Source organism: Scylla paramamosain, chromosome 1 (genome assembly GCF_035594125.1).
Source record: "Scylla paramamosain isolate STU-SP2022 chromosome 1, ASM3559412v1, whole genome shotgun sequence".
Taxonomy (NCBI): Eukaryota; Metazoa; Arthropoda; class Malacostraca; order Decapoda; family Portunidae; genus Scylla; species Scylla paramamosain.
Genome location: NC_087151.1, coordinates 31,497,932 through 31,503,406, shown reverse-complemented (window position 1 = coordinate 31,503,406; position 5,475 = coordinate 31,497,932). Strand labels below are relative to the sequence as shown.

The 5,475-nt window shown below is 33.7% G+C and overlaps 1 long non-coding RNA gene across 1 annotated transcript; it reads right to left on the bottom strand.

The window, feature by feature from the left end:
- Positions 1-1,807: 1,807 nt before the first annotated feature.
- On the bottom strand, positions 1,808-3,635 carry LOC135100920 (uncharacterized). The gene is made up of 2 exons (XR_010268990.1): positions 2,241-3,635; positions 1,808-2,093 (listed from the first exon to the last, which is right to left on the bottom strand). It is a non-coding gene; the product is annotated as an uncharacterized LOC135100920 (long non-coding RNA).
- Positions 3,636-5,475: the final 1,840 nt, after the last annotated feature.

The following is a 5,475-nucleotide window of genomic DNA, read 5'->3' as shown; positions in this document are numbered from 1 at the left end:
CGCCCCACACACTCGCCACTCACTTTTCCTGCCTTTCTTACACTCTCGCGCGCCAGCAAGGCCTAGTACCTTTATGTCACACAAAACCAAAGTTAGTCGTGCTGACTAACTTTTCTTAGTAAAACTCATGGGGTCTAGAACGAGTGGCAGCATTAGTCACAGTGACTAACATAATGTTAGTCAATTTGTGACTAACTGAGCACTCAACCTGAGTATGGTCTTACTCAAATATATATGACTAATGCCTTCGTACTGTTCACTGCTTCTACTAACCTCATTAGTAAAGTGGATCATAGGTTAGTCAATTAAATGACTAATTAGTTAGTCTTTCTTAGGCAGATGATGAATCATTAGTACCTTTAATACTAGCAGCTAGCTACTGCTGTCTCAAGGTTAGGGAAAGAATAGGTAATAAATTCAATATATTCATATACAATTAAATGTTCCCTCCATTTCATTGCATTAAAAAAAAAATAAATAAACACTATAATTTTTATCATCTATAGTATAATATGCTTTTCACATGAACATTTAACAGAAAGCTCCCCTCAAAACTGTAATGATATATAAAACAGATGTAAAAAATAAACTCCATTACTAACACTTCATCCTAGCATGAGAAAAAAAAAAGCAACACAAAACAATCTGTTTTGACAAGCCATTAAGTAAATAATACACATTTGTGAGTATTAATCACTAAAACTTGCAATGTGGAAAAGAAAGTAAGCATCTCTTAAGATATGAATATTAAACCTTCCTCCCATTCATAAACTAAAGGAAAAAATATGTAAGTAAAGTTAACATAAATTAAATGTAAGGAGTTACAGACCCTGTAAAGAATAATTAATTAGTCCACTGCTAATCATTATATCACAGTACTTTTAAGAAACTTAGGGAAACAACCAGTGCAAAAATAGACATTTAACCTTATTTGTACAAGCTTTTAACCCAGATCATATCCATATGTCACCATTAATCCTTTAAAGCCACACAAAAAAAGAAAATGAGTATTTCTATGGGATATACTAACTAAACAAATCTACAGAAATGCTCAGAACAGTAATAAAGAAGCTTCATGTATCATTTGCAATAACATAGAGAAATAAAAAAAAAAAAAGATAAAAAATGCATATAAAAAAAAAATATATGGATCATATGTTACATGTTATGTACCATGTTATAATGTTATGTACATGAAGAATACTTCCCAATTTGGAGAGAGAGAGAGAGAGAGAGAGAGAGAGAGAGAGAGAGAGAGAGAGAGAGAGAGAGAGAGAGAGAGAGAGAGAGAGAGAGAGAGAGAGTGTCTACTCTCCATTCATTATATATATATATATATATATATATATATATATATATATATATATATATATATATATATATATATATATATATATATATATATATATATATATATATATATATATATATATATATATATATATATATATATATATATATATATATATATATATATATATATATAAAACATAAGAACAATTCAGTAAGATTTCATGAATACTGGGTTGGGGGGAAGGAGAAGTACAAGTATTTCCTTTTCCTTTTAGAAAACTTATTAACATAATGTTATGTATTTATTTCACTGATTAATCTTTAACTAGTAATTGACTAGTGTGTGTGTGTGTGTGTGTGTGTGTGTGTGTGTGTGTGTGTGTGTGTGTGTGACAGAGAGAGAGAGAGAGAGAGAGAGAGAGAGAGAGAGAGAGAGAGAGAGAGAGAGAGAGAGAGAGAGAGAGAGAGAGAGAGAGAGAGAGAGAGAGAGGCATTATGTGTGGAGTTGAATATATTTGGAAGTAGATTTATGCATTTTTGTAGCTCAATTCTGTCTTTACTTCATTGAGTTTTACAAGTAGAGATCTTGTTTTTGAAGTGTTACCTTTGTCATACTTGATACCTAAGAGATGGGATGTTGTGAAATGGAGGAAATGTTCACAATTTTTTGGGTGTTCAATATTAAACACAAAGCCCTGCTACCAATGAGACTACAGCCATAGAAATACATGTTGGTTCAGCTACAGGTGCACCATCAAATACACACTAGACTGCCCTGTTCTTAGTTCTTCTTCTGGTACCTTAAGGAAGAAATAATAGTGTAAACATTAATAACATTTTGACATTAAAATAAAATTTATATGTAGATGTATATCTTAAGGTGATAATATATTCAGAAATTTCAATATATACACACCACTCTAAAATCAAAGGTACTGAAATTTAACCTTAGTAAAAATGGAGTCTTTCCTTTCTCCAAGCAGGTGAAGTAACCCCAATATAACTAAGCAAGCATTTGGTGCAAATAAATAAATATATAAATAAATATGATAATAAGTAAATCAAATAAACAAAAGAAAATTAACTGTGTAAGGAAAAAGTGAAGATATGGTCACATCCAATAGGACAGTCCACTAATTTGAGTACCAATCTTTTAAAATTCTCCTGTAATTATTGCTTTATCACATAAGAATTAACAAAAATAAAGCTCCTCGATGGTTCTACTAATTATATGAATGACAAGCATTTTGATTGAATGCTCAGAACGACCAGTATACTAATGATTTTTGTCGTTTGTGTCACAGCAGCAAATCTTTTGTACGAGTATGCGGTTATGTTTTTTACTTGAGACACTATTTGGGTAATATCATAATGCAATAATGCTTTGTCTAGCAAGTCCTCGTAAGAATATGATGAGTACTGATCGGAAAAAAAAAAGAAAGAAAGAAAGAAAACCCCAGCCGAACCTACATGCCCCGACATAACGCACTGATGTTCTGAACTCCCGATTCTTCTCATCATATCCACCAAAACAGTGTGAGAAGTCCTGAATTTCATCACAACCATGGAAGAAACCTTTATCAGACTGTTTGCACTTGCGCTACTGCCGGCAAAGGTGACTCCAAGAATTCTATCTCCACACAAATTAGTGACCTGTCTTATTGGACCGCAAGGGAAGAGGATGCAGCTAACATTTCTAAAAAGATTGATGATATTTACATTTTAAATTTCAAATTGGACAGCCTATTGGGTTTATTTACACTAGAAATAATGTCTTTCTTTACGAGAGAGAGAGAGAGAGAGAGAGAGAGAGAGAGAGAGAGAGAGAGAGAGAGAGAGAGAGAGAGAGAGAGAGAGAGAGAGAGAGAGAGATGCTTTACACCTATTAAAATCCTTAACATCACTTATGCAGCAAACAATTATTTAGCCATAGCACTCAGCCAAAAATTTGATAGAAGAGCAGGAATTTAACAATTAAATTAGTACCTTTATAGAAATTGGTGCAAGCATTACAGTTAGATAGGTCATAATAATACAATGTTTGGTTTTTGCATGCAGCATAGTTTCATGAATACTAGGCTTATAAAAGTGAAAGATGCATTGCTAATGATGAAAAGATACATATATTAAATTGCTACCAGCTACTGAAATGAACAAATTGAACTAGACATTACTCGCATTGACTTTCATCGTGGTCATAGAGTTCAAGTAAGGTTTCCATATACAGAGGAACTGCTTTTCTTTTTTTGAGAATGGCAATTATTGGGAGCCTATATTTCTCCAGCCCTTTCAAAACTGCTACTCTTGGGTCTGGTTCATCCGCTTGTGGTTCTAATCTTAGGAACTCCTTGATTATCTGTAAAGATATAAGCATCAAATAATTATAAGTGAAGGTTACAGAGATGAGCATCTGCAATAACTGTACTTAGTTATGAGTGCTTATCTCCCGTCACTGAGGCCTTTGAGCCTGAGAGGGAGAATGGAAGTACCAGTAGTTAAATATCAATTACCTACTTTAAAATATAAATAGCTATATACATTATAGCCCTACAAATAAAGTTGACAATTAGTAGCAATATGTAGCAAAATCCATAAAGTGTACACACTTATGCCATCAAAAGTCTGAATCCATGGGTACAAGTTCAGGATTTCTGCTACAAGAATGTTCCCATTGATTATTTTTTTGCGTCTCTCAGAGAGTGTCAACTGCATGAGGCGTTCAGCCTGAGGAAAATCATTAAAGTAAAATTAGTTTTCATAAGTTGACTGTCCCGCCAGCCTCCCTCTCTCCCTCATATATATATATATATATATATATATATATATATATATATATATATATATATATATATATATATATATATATATATATATATATATATATATATATATATATATATATATATATATATATATATATATACAAGCATCATTTTTCAGTGGCTATCCACCAGTACCATTGAAATTGCTTACATAAGAGCAGGTATTTTAAAACAACACCAGTAAAGAAGTCTCTGAAATATAAAAAAGATAAATCAAGTGTACAAATATCACATACCTTATCTAACTCGGGATCTTTCTTCATCCAATGTAGAGCAAGCCACTGTCTATGTCTCTCTAATGACTCATCATCTTCTGAATGGGGCCTTGGTGGAAGGTAAGCCTTTACTCCATACATCAGTAGACACGTAGTCTCTTTTGGCGCTATGCAAGGGATCTTCTTTTTCCTTGACGTCACCTCAGTCACTGAGGAATCCTGCCTCTTTCTTGAATTCTGAAACGTGCGCTGGATGCGCAATTTCCATTGCAGCTGCAATTCATGCTCCTCGAGATCACTGTTTCTCAGGATGGCAGGAAATGATGTCAAAACAGCATTTGCCATATTCATATACTGTTCTGATGTTGGATAGCTGACATATGATAATGATAATAATAATAACAACAACAATAATAATAATAATAATAATAATAATAATAATAATAATAATAATAATAATAATAATACTCACAGATACTCACAGAAGACTTCCTGGAAGAGGCTTACGCCTGTGACTCCAGATCTACATATTCACCTTGTAGTAGCGTGCGGTGGATTTTTGCCTTATAGTTATATTTTAGTTCTTGATTAATCCAAAATTTATCAAGTCTGCCCTCAAATTGCTTAATTGATTTTGCTCCAACCACCCATTCTGACAGCTGATTCCAATTATTAACCACCCTACAAGGGAAAGCATGTTTCCTAACATCCAGTCGTGACCTCTTCTTGAACAGCTTCAGTGAATTTCCCCTACTGATGTTTTCTTCTCTGAGTGTTAATATGCCTTGACTGCAGATGCTATCATATTTATCTGTAAGTATCTTGTAGGTCTCTATCATATCTCCCCGTGCTCTTCTGTATGCCAGTGTTGGTAGGTTCAGTTTCTTTAATCTTTCTTCATAACTCAGTCCTTCGAGTCCCGGCACCATCCTTGTAGCCCTTCGCTGCACATTCTCGACCATCTCAATGTCTTTCATTAGGTGTGGACTCCATACCTCGTTAGCGTACTCCACATGTGGTCTTACCAATGCCACAAACAAAGCCTTAAATATTGTTGTATCCAATGTGACAAAGGTCCTTCTAATTATGCCCACTATTTTGTTGGCTTTGTTCACTTTCTCTGCCAGGTGATCCACACAACTTAA